The sequence below is a fragment of the Battus philenor genome, unplaced genomic scaffold (genome assembly GCF_028537555.1).
Source record: "Battus philenor isolate CCGP_79_NKW_IND1 unplaced genomic scaffold, ilBatPhil1.0.hap1 SCAF_22, whole genome shotgun sequence".
NCBI lineage: Eukaryota > Metazoa > Arthropoda > Insecta > Lepidoptera > Papilionidae > Battus > Battus philenor.
The window spans coordinates 11,523,870-11,539,402 of record NW_027181685.1 but is presented as its reverse complement, the minus strand read 5'-3'; the positions used below and the strand labels follow the sequence as shown (position 1 = coordinate 11,539,402).

At 34.4% G+C, this 15,533-nt stretch overlaps 3 non-coding genes across 3 annotated transcripts; 1 reads left to right on the top strand and 2 right to left on the bottom strand.

Moving 5' to 3' along the window:
• Positions 1 to 1,929: 1,929 nt before the first annotated feature.
• On the bottom strand, positions 1,930 to 2,002 carry TRNAV-CAC (transfer RNA valine (anticodon CAC)). The gene has a single exon. It is a non-coding gene; the product is annotated as a tRNA-Val (tRNA).
• Positions 2,003 to 6,690: 4,688 nt separating this feature from the next.
• TRNAV-CAC (transfer RNA valine (anticodon CAC)) lies at positions 6,691 to 6,763 on the bottom strand. Its single transcript has one exon. It is a non-coding gene; the product is annotated as a tRNA-Val (tRNA).
• Positions 6,764 to 14,854: 8,091 nt separating this feature from the next.
• Positions 14,855 to 14,927, top strand: TRNAV-UAC (transfer RNA valine (anticodon UAC)). Its single transcript has one exon. It is a non-coding gene; the product is annotated as a tRNA-Val (tRNA).
• The last annotated feature ends 606 nt before the right edge of the window (positions 14,928 to 15,533 follow it).

Genomic DNA, 15,533 nt, shown 5'->3' with positions numbered 1-15,533 from the left:
TGATAAAATTTTAAATAATATAGACCAATGTACATATTACCTAAACATACTGCATCACAAACTTACAAAGGAGGTAAGAAAGCGACTTTACTTTCCGGTCGTCCTAATATATATCATCTTCCGGTGACCTCAACAAGGTCACCTGTTCAACTTGATGGTGAATCCAAACGTTCAGTACAGCCTATACAATACGTCAGGCGATGCATCTGCCGGAGTTTTTTTTAGTTTATTAGCTCCCTGAGTCCGATGAAACTTGTGGTGGTGAAATGAGATAAGCGGATGCTATTAAGAAAATTTATTGTTCACACAACCACTATACAAAGGTAGGTTCGGAAGAAAAGCGACGAAAGAAAGAAGGTATAAAAGAGCAAAACGAAAGATATTGTGAAGGACAAAAGTAAAGAATGAAAGATAATCTGACGCGTGAAAGAGAGTGATAAAGAAAGAAAAGACTGAAAAAAAATTATTGAACAATAAAGTCCCTAATCCCAAAAAGTTAGATTAGAAGGTACGAGAGGCTCCCAATAGCGGGGGCCATTTTAAAAAAAAAGGTAGGCGCGTCGGAACGAGAGTTTATTGCAGCGTGCTTGCGTGTGCGCTGATGTGCTGCCGAACCCAGAATGCCGTGAGACGCGCGCGCCGAGCGACCAGGGATCCGGGCTGCTGGCTTACGTCAATGCGCTAGGGCGAGCATGTTGCCGCCGCGGACAGGACAGTCCGATGTAGTGGGACTGTCCGCCATAAACGGCTAAGAGCGTCCGGTGACAATCGAATATATATAGTAGTTATTTCTGTTACTTTCCTCTAAGTATATCCTCATTCTAGATTTAATCTCGTAAAGATATTCCGAAGCAAAGAGGGCTATTCTCTTCATAACTAGCTATTTGTTATTATTATTTTGTAACAATTGTTTGTTATATATGACGCAATAATGGATGTTTTCGTAGCGCGTTGAAGCTTATTGCAACATGGCATTAAATATTTCTATTCATTGTTTTTATTTATTTATTAACACGTTTTGTACACCATAAACAATAATAAGAAGGAAAAAAAAGAAAAAAAATTGATATGGTATAAGAGGCGGTTTTATCGCTTGAAGCGATCTCTACTAGACATACTGAATGGAAATGAGAGACATGAAGGAGAGGGCAGTTTAGGGTACATACAAATACATTCATATATACAAATATACCAGTATAAATACACACACACACACATACAAATATATACACTACTATATTTTTTCATTTTTTGTAAGTTATTGGAGTGAAAATTTGTGATAAAACATTTTAAGGAGTCAGTACTTTGCGACGCGTGTAGCATACTCCCATTGTGTCTACTTATGTGAAATATATTCGTGTGTTTATAATAAGATAATTTAAACTGTTTCAAAAGCGTTCATTCCATCTCCCATAGCCGTATATAGCTAGTGAACGCACCGAACTTTCATATCCTGCAACTTATCTATTATAATTTTATTATTAACTAGAGCTAAAAATGGTTATTCAACTTTAGTGAGTTTTTCTCCCACTCAAGAACTTTTAGTTACAGCGGCCAACCTTTCTGCGCGTTATGTTTCAGCCCATTGCGACATCGACTTTCCAACCCTTATACAATGCCTCATATTCCTTTCTAAAATTCTTATGCCTTCCTATGTAACATACATATTTTTATATTAAAAACAGCGTTAAACTTATGTCGAGTCCATTTTATAATCAAGTGTTTCCCAATGTAAAGTCTGCGCCCCGCATACTTTACACTGCTCTAGACTATGTCGAATACTTTAGTTTGTTTACGTATAACCTCATTCTGAATCTAGTCCCAGGTATGACCAGGTGGTCACAATTTTTTTTATTACGTTAAATATAAAACTAAATAAAAGTATATATAATTATAGTAATAATATACACGACTATGGATTAAAAAATATGTTTCCGCCCGGGATCGAACCGGGGACCTTGTGCGTGTGAAGCACACGTGATAACCGCTACACTACGGAAACTTGAAAGAAGTGGTCTTATTACAGTATATAGTTCAACTCTGTATTCAATACAGCTATTTTAAAAATATATTTAGAGATTATTGATATTAGTTCGTTGTAAATATTTTGATATATAAACGAACTAACAAACGTAAATTTCAGATTATTTTTTAATTAACTAAAAGAGAAATCTTTATACGGACGTTTAAAAATATTTTTCTGTATTAGTGTAATTAAATCAAAGTAATCTTCATTGCTATTTTATTACTTATAAGTCGAAATGTAAACACTTTTAAAACAGTGTGATACTACGTAAGCCTGCGCAGTCACAGCATTCCTTCCTAGATTTCACATATAAGGACATACGTCTAATTGGCTGAATTATACAATAGTTAAATATATTCTAATATTCCGTAAAAGCGTATTTACAACGTCATTTTAATGTTACTTACAACCTCGTTTATATAAGCATGGTTATATCTATACAGATGATTCTTAGCAGAACAGCAAAGGAAGTTTAATCATTCTTTATACATTTTGAAATAGGAACGCAGTAGTGATCAGACTATATGGTCAAGCTTCACGGTGTCCATTTAGATGTCTATAACAATAAAGTTCTGTCAACTAAAGGCCTTGAAAGATTTCGTAAGTAACTCTGTGTTTATCACTAATCGGTGTAACATAACTCCTGAAGATGTCCCGTGGAGAGGTGAAACACGTGTTGAGTGGTTTAATGGTGGCAGTTGTGTAGTTCGCATTGTTTGCCGCATGCGCATTTATCAGCGGGCTGGCGGACGGTGCACTTTGTTGCACTACTACCATTGCATGTGCGGAAGTGGCTAAACATTGGTCCTTTTTTTACTTAAGATGGACTTCCACAAAATAACGCCTGATTCAATTGTATACATTTATTAAATGATGATCGTATATTGATTTTAATATTTATTTATAATGTCATTGAACTGTAATGAACGTACTAGACACGTTATTAAAGAAAGACATAAAAGTAGCATTAAACCAACGAACAAAACCTTAACTGAGTCATTTCTTTTGTATCGATGTCTGTCTGGTGCGCCATGTTTATATATATACAATCAACTTTATCGTTTTAGACTGAAAGGAACACGATTTCATTTTGTATTTTATTATCTGATTATACACCAATATTATTTGATACGAAAATTGTGACAGTAAATTTTTGATACTTGTTTCTTTTTTTTTTTAAATTGAGAAAATAGTCAATGTATAGTTTGTATTTTTATTATGCACTTCGAAATATACGAGGTATAATAAAAATACGATGTATAATTGCGGACAAAGTATTAATTTTAAATCAAATTTAAATTAATCTCCTTCAGAGTACTATCTTGTTGATGCCACGGTAGGAAGCACTTCTAAGATGCGACATTGGTAGATCTTTCAATGTAGGGAGTTGTATCACAACGGTTTTCTTTCAGCACGGTTTATTTTTTGGATAGAGCCAGAAATGCTTGGTGCCAATTTCGAAGAGTAATGCGGGTTTGGTCAGCCAAAAATTCACGACCTAGTAGCGATGTACGGAAATGAATTTCGCACTGATTCTCATTTGCAAATCATCAGTTAAAATGCTTTGCATGGAAGCATACGAAATGTTTAATTCCTCGGAAAGCTCCCGAATCGTCAACCGCCTGTTTGATTGAACCATCTTTGCTTGTCTTTGAACGTTTTCGACAGTTTTTGAGGTCAAAGGACACCCCAACTTTTCCTCACCCTCAACCAATTCATTCCCGTACTTGAAGCGCTCATACCACTTGTAAACAATCTTTAAAGTGACCATGTTATCAACGTACACTGATTTTAATATGTCATGCAATTTTTTGCAACCTAAAATTTTATATCCAAAATCCATGATGCCTGACAAATACAGCAAATATGATGCCTTCTAGCTGTGAAAGCTGATAGACAAGTTGCAACTTGTTCAAGTGTGCTACAGACTATCTCAATGAATCAGACTATTGAATGAGTTTATTGAAATGGATGTAGATATAGCAGTTCCTGTTATCAAAATTCATTCATCGTGTTTTTTGATTACAACTCGTAGCTAATTAAATTTAATGAAAATTATTATAATACTCAAGTTTAATACAAGATCATTAAGAAATCTTAAAAAAAATCGGTGCTAGTGTTTTGTTTAATGCTCGGCAGATTTTGCTGAGTAAGCGCCTATTTGTTTGGCACAGTGTTGCTGATTGTAAACGATCGATATCAACCAGTTTACTTTATTACTCTAACCGGTCCTGCGCTGCCCGCAACCTTAACCATGACGTCGGACCAACTATTGGGGGGCGTACCCACGCCTCATCTACCGGCTTGTGGTCGTCACTCGAGAACCTTTCGGCTCCAATGGCCACTGGTTCTACAAGACACAGAAAAGTTATTCTCCTAGCTACGTCTCTGACTTTAGTACTTCTTCGGATCTCTTCATTTCTGATTCAATATCTTTATTGTTCCTTTACATAATGTGGCAACCCTTTACTCTACTTCATCTAGCGGAGTTGCTGTGAACGAGGTCGGATGCAAAGCGTAGAGCCGTATGCGCCGGCTCGATGACGTCTGTGTCGATAATAAGTGCATTATAATCTATTAGCCAAAGGCCGTCCACTGCTGAATATAGGCTTCTCCGAATGAACTGGTAAGAAACGGCGAGCATCTAGCGTCTTCCGAAGACCTCGACATGTCTGTCTGTCCACATTGTGGGTAGATTCCTACGCAACATTTGCTGTTTCGTAATGTACCGCATTTAATGCACTTATTTGGCACGCTTCTTTAGCCACTATCATTATATCAGATGACAAACGCCCACTACAAGGAATAGGTCTCCACCTAAAATCGCAACGATGACCGGTCTTCAACTCCCGCCCACTGTCACTACAGATAAGTAACTCTCCTATGTCGGTGATCGTGGTTCTTCTGCGAATTTCCTCATTTTTTATTCGATCTCGCAGCGAAACTCCGAGAATAGCCCTCTAAATTGCCCTCTGGGTGATCTTTAACCCGTCGTAAGTGACCACATCTCGTTATCTGTATATCATCATCGGTAACACATTGGCCAAAGACCTTCGTCTTTAAAAATTGCGATATTTTGGAATCAATAAAAACATACTAGGCGGTTAATTATAGGTGAAGGCTTTTAAAAGGAGCGTATATAGTTCATTTGTTGTAAATTCTAATATCACGTATATAAAATACGTTTTCAAAATTCGGAATTTTTTACAGTGATCATTTTATATTCGATCGCGAATAGGTGTAAAAGTTATAATAAGGCTTCTTGCCAACATGTAACCATATACCCCCTTTAAAAAGTCTGTAGGGATAGATAGTAAACAACAATTAATAAACGTAGCAATTTGAATTTAGAATACGCCTTTCCTTATACTATATCCTATTATTATGATATTTATTATTTCGGAAACTGTAGTACCTTTAGTATTAAAAATATAGCAAGTCCCTTATGTATACGTACGAAACGGTACGACACGGGGCACGAGGGGTTCTCTAAGTACCTACACTGGTGCAAGCTTAAGGAGGACCCCTCGTGCTTCTGTGTACCGGAAGTGGATCAGACTATAGTCCACCTTGTTGATCCACTGTCCCGCGTTCGGAGGACTTCGGTACGATTTCGAAAGCAGGTTGAGTAAAAAAATAAGTGAGGACACCATCGCCTCATTAATAGGAAAAAAACTCGACAGGCCAATGTTCCTTGATTATTGCAAAAAATTTTGCTTAACATGTCATAAATGTAAACAAAACAAATACAGGTAGTAACTAAAAACAATTAGAAATAATTATAAATTAAATAAAATAAAAACTATGTAATCTGTGATAAAATGTAAAATAACCAACTTATAAAATGTAAATTAAAAGATAATATAAAGTAAAAATAATGTGAAATAATATTGTCGAAAAAAGATTTCTTTTTAAAAAGTTTTCGTATCAAAATTAAGATATATCGCGTCTGACATTCAGTTGGGTGAAATAAGTTTGTGTATTAATCAGACGATGTCACTTACAAAATAAATGAAATTTACTTTGTTTTTTCGTTAAAAACATTTCTCTCTAACATTTATATTTTTGGACGCTTTTCGTTATGTGATTAGTTTATATTTTTTATTCAATACTTTTTGGTATCACAGACTTTTTGGTTATAGAACACAGACTAAGGTTGTTGTGGTGCAAGGGAATTGTCATAGATTAGGTTTGCATTGAATTATTTGTTGCATTTCTTTGATCAAAAGTCACAAAATTTGAATAGCAACTGCATCATGTTAATATCTACAAGATTGCAAAAAGTTATCGAATATAATATCGAATATATATATATATATATATATATATATATATATGTATATATATATATTATACTTAAATGTAAATAAACTTTAAAAAAAATAATTCTCGAATTTTTTTTAAAATAATGCAAAGGAACTCTTTGTTCGCCCATACATAAAAGAAAAAAAATTCAAGCTAATTTTTTTAAAAATTTTAAAAACATAACAGTTTATTGCAAAAGCGTACAGTAAAATATTTATTAGCTCTATTTAGTTTTCAAAAATTATGTAATCAATTATTTATTTCTAACGTTAATTTTATGTACATCTCAATTTTCATCGTATTATATATACATATACAGACAAAAAAATAACTTAGTAGATTAAAAAAAACTACAAGGTTGTTTCCGCCCGGGATCGAACCGGGGACCTTGTGCGTGTGAAGCACACGTGATAACCGCTACACTACGGAAACTTATTACAGTTCATCAATATGTCGAATCATATCACATGAAAATTTATATATACAGGATGATTGGTTATAAATGTAAAAGTGTAAAAACCATCTAAAGTTATTCAAAAATCAATGGCTTCAGAAACAATAAATAATGTAATCTAATATATAAAATTCTCGTGTCACTATGTTCGAACTTGAACTCCTCCGAAACGGCTTGACCGATTTTTACCAAATTTTACATGCGTATTCAGTATGTCTAAGAATCCGCTACTATCTATTTTCCATACCCCTAAGTGATAAGGGTGGTCCATCCCTAAATTTTATTTTAAATTTTTTAGACAATTTTTTTGGTTTTTATTTTATTATGATACAGCATACAAAAATACATACAAACCTAAATTTTTACCCCTCTACGATCAACCTTTATCTTACATTTGTTAATTAAAAACTTAAATTTTTTTTGCAAAACGTTTGTGGGATCAGCTAGTGATAATATATAAACGAAAAGAAACGTATCTAAACGTTAAATAGAGGAAGCGTCAAACTATGCAGTACAAAATGAAACTCACGAAACTCTAACGTCGTAGTGCACATAACTGCATTTGATATAGAATTTAATTCAGTGACTTCTGAAACTTTACCCGTTGTCGGATGATTTCACGGCAGAGAGGGTAGTCTGGCATCTCTGACAGTGCAAACTATTCTTATACTATATTATACAGATAATGTGATAGATATACAGATATTTATATTAAAGAGATAGTAAACGTATATATGGAAATAAATGCCTCTAGAGTTCAAAAGATGTGTTAACCTAATACCTAAGATTCCAATTCACAGCTTTCAACCAGTTGGAAATCTACGAGAAAGGATTATGCCCAAACGTGGACATCCTATGGCTGCATAATTACAGATATTGTTAAATACTGTGGGTTCTAACTCGAAATGAAACAGCACTGGTTCACAAGGAGTCTTTTACTTACAAATCAGATAGTCACCCTATTTAACACAAAGCATACTTTCGTTTAGTCCAAACTTCGCTTCCAAATCGCTCAAGAAATCACTCTCCAAATAACTTACCAAATAGTCACTTTCATATCATTGATCGTAGATCTTAATCTTATAACTCGAAAACAACACTGAAGTGTCGTCATGGGGAGTACACTTATTTATACTACGGATAAGGTTCTTGTAAGTTCCCAATAGCACTCGGTTAGAATTTCCGAGAACCATACACAAAAATTTATAAATATGTTCACGGTAATAGTGTTCAGTGTTTATTGTTTAGAGGGTTCTGTAACTCGTGCTTTGTAACAATATATTCACAGCTGATGCTTTATCTTTCTATATATCCTTTTGTTTGCTATCATGTTTGGTCTCAAAACAGATAGGGGCAACCAACGAAATAATATAGGATAGGTTGCAACTATAGGATCCATTAAAACAACGAAAATCTTACCTCCAGCTATAACGATTGTCCAAAGTAAACTGCACAGCACCGCTTGCGGATCCGACACCGCAAGAGTAAATCGTTGATAATAGTGACAGCACCATTTGTACATGGCCTAGATCATAGTTGCACAGACTTATTAAGACTAGGGGCCACTCGGGCAAATCATGAACTGATGGCGGGCCGGCCGCCAGAAGTATAGGTAATTAAATTTTTTTGGTTTTATTCTGGAATAAAATTCAATATTTTTCGAATGTACGAGAGTATTATTTTTGTTGTTGCGGCCCGCCGGTCGAATACTGGAGGCCCGCCGAAGTGGCGAATTTTAATTATTATCAATTCTTTATTGTTTTTAATTACTTATACTCCTGGCGGCCGGCCCGCCATCAGTTCATGATTTGCCCGAGTGGCCCCTAGTCTTAATAAGTCTGTGCAACCATGGTCTAGATAGTTCAAACGATACACACGCGACGATAAGTTAATGTATATAAGGGTTTTTTCTATGAAGAACCGGCGTTTCGCAACCGACACCACGCTTGGTGGATTTTCAACTTGCACTTGCTAGCACCATTGGAGGTGCTATTTTCTTGATTTTGACGATCCGTGATTAGCGCCCGTGTGCAATGAAACCCTGGCGCCTACTAGTCCCTCCCCCTCGCGACTATAACTAATAACTTTGCCGTCGTAACAAGAAAGTTTTTTCATATTCCAACAAGCTATTTTATAAGTAGATATAGCTTACAGTATTAGTATGGTATTAGTTACGGCCTTTCGTCTTACGGCAGAATAACATTCATTGTTTTTATGCCTGTAGCACATCTGTTGCGAAACTAAGCGGCGAGCCGCGATAGATTCTAGAATGATAGTCTTAGCAGTCTCTGAGAGCGCCACAGCGCCCCCTGAGACGACAGCGCCCGTGTGTATTGTATACCCTGCACTATAGGTTAAGCCGCCTCTGGATAAACGTACGAACGTCAAATATAACCTTCAGCTAATTAATTTTCGGAATTTGAGTGGGAACAAAAACGCTGCTTGATTGGTAAATGAGAAATTTGCGCCAATTATAAGAAAATAATGAAAAGGTTAAGATACACATTTATTATTTTATTATTCCTTCACATGCATACACTATGTCATGGTACCAATCTAACGCAAAATATGTTGTTCCATTACTCCTTTTCTATAGCATATTTAGCTTTGTTTTCACAAATGACAAATTAATGTTACAACTCGCGTACGTAATTAAGAACGGAGAAAGATCTTTAATTTGCGTTCTTCATATAATCGTCTTCTTCATTGTCCTCCTCACCGTACTGACTTTCTTCACTTTTCTTTTTTTGTGATATCTATTTCTCTATGGAATAAGCTGCCTTTAGATGTCAGGATAGCAAAAAGCCGTTACAGTTTCAAACGGAAACTTCGGGTACATATGCATCAGAAATTATCAGAATCTACACAACACTAGTTATTATTATTTATATTTATCTACACGAAGTAAATGTATTGTATTATATGTATATGTTATTTAAGTATTGTATATAAATATTTATACGAGGTATATATGTATGTATTGTTATTGTATCATTAGTATGTTATATTTTATTATAGTTTAAGCACCTGCTTCGATTATATCTCTGCCCTAAAGTAGACTGGTAGACAACGCATATGACGTTAAGTTCGTCATTGTACATTATTTGTGCATAAAGAGTAAATAAATAAAAGAAATAAAGTAAAAATCGCAGGTATTGAATTCGTAAGAAGATTATGTTCGTTTATGCAGAGCTTTGAATGCGGTGTTCGATGTATAAGCTCAGACACCCACTGCAGGTAAGGATTGAGCTTTACAAAGACAGGTTTATATCTCTCATGTCCATATAATATTTGTTTATATCTGAGCTATTATATCTGAGAAAACTGACGTAGAATATTGAATACTTTCATTGCTTTGTAATAAATGTGAAAATGAAACAAATGAAGCTATTTTTTATTACAAAAGTGATGGACAAATAGAAAAGGGAAGATTCGCAGGAGAATCAGGGTCAATGACGTAGCTCGAACAATTTGAAGTATAAAGTGGCAGTGGACGATGGTCGTTGGGGCCGAAACGTTCTCGAGTGGCGACCACGAGACGGTAGACGAAGCGTGAGCAGGCACCACACTAGGTAGATCGTCGATAGTTGCGGTCGCGAAATCGATCACTACCGGGAAAGGCGTATGCTTTGTAGTGGGCGTCCATCGGCTGAAAAGAGAAAGAAAATGAGAAAGGCATAAGAAGCTTTTTAATTTTTGTACTTTATCCAGTAATGGAATCATCAGCTCGTATTTTTTATGAAAATCAACGACGGCTAACAAGAAGTGTGAACAGTGCAAGATAACATCTTACCTCTCGCTCACATGCGTTGTTTAAACAAGATGGCGCTGCATCTCACATGACTAGACAAACCATGGCGTTTCCTTGTAATTTCTTCCCTGTAAAATTAATAATTTGTTTTCGTAACGTTCCCCTGGTCAACTGAGTCAACGAATTTTACCCCCGTGGACTCTTTTGTTGGTGTATTTCAAGGTCTACTAAACGAACGGAGCCACTATCTCAGCGCCAAGGATAACTTCTGCAGCAAATAAACAGCGCTTGACATAATGGTTGGGACGTATTTGGACTATTATACATAATTTTTAATAATTAATCTTATTAAAATAATTGTTTACTTTTGTTTTCGTTTGTTTAAATAATTGTCCAGTTTTTAAAAAAGAATTTAAATTTAGAATTCTGCCATCGGACAGCCTATATAAGAAGCTTATATATTTGTCTTACATTTATTGATATTCTAATGCACATAAATCGGATTGTTATCTATCTATATATATATATATATATATATATATATATATATATGTTCTTTATATACTTCTTTTATATATTCTTAGCTTCGTATATATATATATATATATATATATATATATATAATAGTTGTTGATTAAAAAGAAATATAGGACTTACATTTAATAAACAAATTCCTCTCACGTTTTGATCACAGTATGATTTTGTATTATATTATTACATATTATATGTATGGATTATATACCGTCATAATATTTTATTTCATAATTAGTTATAAATATTTAAAATATTTTTCATAAGAATCCTATATTTAACACAATTCCTGTCCCATTGATGTCAAACATTAAAAATCGTACGACACGACATAACCTTTACCAATTAAAAGAAAACGACTCCTAAGGGCGAAGGTATGCGAATGCTTACATGAAATTACAACCGTCATGTTTTTAATCAAAAACTTTGGAACGCATGTCCTTCGTAAGGGTGCGTTCGTGTAATAAAAGGGCCGCATCGTCCCCTTACCTCAAAATGGACTTAATTCACATTCCACGTAAAAATAAACGGATTATGTTTTTAAATTAAAATATCTCTTATTCGTTTTATTTTGAAATTCTATGCGCCATTTTAGCGCTCTTTATTTGAATGTACTTACTTACTCCGCTGGCTCAGTGACCCAAAGTGGGTTTTGGCCTCTGAAGCGAGAGACTTCCACTTTCCTCTATCTTGCGCCATCGTCTGCCATTGGTTGACATTCAATTCGCGCAAGTCTGCCTCAACGCGATCGATCCAGCGATACCTGGGTCTACCCACTGGCCTTCGATCCCTTGGTTTTTCCAGGTACTCTACCTTCACGCTCCGATCCGATCCCATTCGCTCCAAGTGACCAAGCCAGCGGATTCGTTGAGGTTATATTCGCCAATGATATTTGAATGTGTTATTATTTAATTATTTATCTTAGATATGTGATAATTATTGTGATACGGAAAATATAAATCTTATTTTAGATTCTAGTCCATAGAGTACTAATTATTAGTAAGTTTATTACAATTTATATTTAAAGGCTATGTTTTTATTTGTCACATCTGAAAATCCCTTACCATTATACGACAGGCTTCTTTGAATTATTTTTTTTCTTGTTGTTTTCAGCCTATAGATCCTCACTGCAAGACATTCATCACTGCCTTCCCAAAGATATCTGGTGGTATATACCATAATCGCTATGTTTGGCTATCGTTGTGTGGTATTATGGTACGCACAGGACGCTGCTGCCCATCATCTTGAAACTTGTTTATGAGCAGTGGCAATACCATATAATTAATGTACAAAGTGTAAGTGTTATTATATATGACTGTATCTCGGAAATCGTCTTCTCTCACACACACAATCCTTCAATCCTCACATCTCACAATCCTCTTCCGCACAGCTAACACTGTCTCTATTAACGATTCTTAAATATCCGTTATCTGTTCCTTAAAAAGTAGCATCTCTATATTACGTTACAACCTGAACTATAAACAACTTAAACAAAAACCTAGCCTATATAGAGTCTAAACAAAAAGCAACCTAAACAAGAAAAAAAAGTAAACAATAGCTTCCTACAATGTTTATTTGATCGCTTTTATTCATTTTTCCTTTACTACTATGTGCAGTAATAGACAGGAAATTTGGTCAGATACTAAAAATTATACGATATTGTAATATGCACTATTTATATTATAACACATAGCGACAGCTATCAGCTAACTTGCTTATAATAACTTTGTTATGAAATAATGTGGAGTTCTTAAAACAGTTCACAGTTTTAGTAGTCAAACTCAACGCAATATTTGTTTGTATAATCTAAGTCCATCTTTTTATAGTAGCTCTATCTTCTTCTCATTTTAGCTCTTTCGCCACAATGTAATATTGATTTATAAAATTGTATATTTTTGGTTAAATAAACAAAGTTATATCAATGCGTCTGCAACATCAGTACTGCCGACACTGGCTCGAAGAGCAGTTAAATCGACAGGAACCGGAAAATCAACCCGACGATGCCTCGTCACAAACAGCACAGAAATCAGGGAGAGGCACTAACATCGAAGACTCAGGGAGCTTCTTGGACTCGCTGAACATGGCCATCGGTGCGTCAGATTGAAAGGTGTCCCCCTGTTCATGAATGATGGCAGAAAAAGATTGGGCATACCCTTCTGCAACAAAGCAGGCAAATGGGTGGAAATCTCCCCTGGAATTGCAGCACTGTTAAAATGCAGCATCTCTGGAAATACCTTGGGGAGGAGTAGATACGAAGAATTGACGATGACTCAAAGGATAGGTCAATCCTGTTGTGTAGTGAGACATAGAGTGAAGATGGTCTAGCTTTTCGACGTGACTAGAGGCTACCATTTGTCACGATTCGGACGCATATCTAATTTGCTGAAACACAAGATATAAAGGCGAAAAATTCGTCTACGCATTATCAGTCGAGTGTTTTACTACAGGAGGTGTGGAATTGTTAGCTTTTCATCCGTGTGATTTTAATTTGTCCATAAAAGAAAATTTTCGTAAAATAAGGTTTTTAAGATGTTGAAGAAGTGGTGAGTGTTTTTGAAAAAGCCGTGAAAAGGATCCTCAAAGAGGAGCGAGCACAATGCGTCTTTCAAATTTTTACAGAACGTAACAATGCGTATGTAATCAGGGTGACTATTTTGAATAACAATAAATCATTTATAAATTGATGCTTAGTTTTTTTTTATCTTAGTGTCACCTCACGTATAAGTAGCTTAACAAGTCAAGTATATTTCAAATGTGAGCAAAAAACTTTAGAACGTGTTGTTGAATTACCTGTATCACTTTGAAATTTTTTTCATTAATTTATTTTTCCTATTGGAATGCGACAATACATTAACTTCTGACAGTACAAAATCTACAGGGTCAGGTAGATTTTTCTGCGATTCTATTCTATTTCTATTTTGATTTTTTATTATTTCTGCGATCATTGATTTTTGAACAGGATACCACCATATATAAATATCAAATGAGCTATAAATAACTTCCTTATGTTACATAACCAATCACCTTGTATATTATTATTCCTAAATTACAATCTAAGCTGAACTTACTCAATTACTACGAAGCAACGATCGTTGACATTTATAATCGTACTCATTTATGAGTCTTAATCAACTTCGATACGTTTCTTAGAATCATCTAGTATATTCTTTACTTCCCAGTTTACTTTTCAATTCAGAATTATATCCAATAGCAATAATTAATTGATGTAATTATAATTTAGAAGTAATGATTGATAAATTAAATAAAAATGTACGTAACATTGATAACCAATAAATATATAAATATTTTTGTTGTATCACTTAATAATATTCGCATTTGTATATTATGTTAATCGAAAGTAAATTTGTTACCTACCTACAATACCTCACTTTGCGTCGTGGTTACGTTCCAAAAAACACGACGCAAATTGAAACGCCGCTAAGCGAATTAAGATTTTCTATAGCCAACCATGTAAAGATCGAAGATAGGTTCCAGGGTTACGAAAATACTACTTTTTAAAAAGAAAATTGAACAAAGTAAATATTTAAAAAACAAAAATAATATAACTCTGCTAATTAAATATGGAAAAATATATACCTTTTTTGCACAACACACTACGTAATTGAAACTGAACTCTAAAATTATCAAAACAAAGTAAAAATAAAACTGTATTAAAATTGAGTAAAAGCGAGGTATTGGTGTACTTCCATACCTTTAAAACTATTATACATAAACCAATTTCCTGTATATATACATAATGTATTAAAATTAATAACTAAGTTATCAAGTTTCCGTAGTGTAGCGGTTATCACGTGTGCTTTACACGCACAAGGTCCCCGGTTCGATCCCGGGCGGAAACACAGATGTGTTTTTGAAGCAAATGATTTTTGAACAGGATATACAATATATAAGGGGGACCGGAGTAATGTCGCTTTCTTAAGTTAAATTCACACGACTACATTCTTAATAAGTTTTTATATCTAATCAACAATTTATTTACCTTCGTTATTAACAACGTTTTGACATGTAGCATACAAATTTTCAATGCCGGAGCGGTAGAAATCAATCGTTTTTTTTTGTAAAATATGTCGACAATGAAGATATTACTTTCCGGTCCTCCTAATAAAAATTGGCAGCAATAATAATTAACACCTACACTCAATCACCCTGTATATATCATTATGAATAACAATGAAACCTGATATATATTTATATTAATTTCATAGAACGTAAAAATTTAAATATGTTTATTTGTTGTAGGCATACATATGGACACTCATAATTATGCTAAGTTATATCAAAACGTAAAGTAATCAATAAAAGTAGATGTGTTGTATATCATAAGCGCATCATCTATGTTGATTTTATTTATGAACACTGTTCAAGTATTCTATCCTTGAAAACATATCTGAAGTTTCCAAAAATATTCAATTACGATATTTAAATTTATTTAGTTGTACATTCTG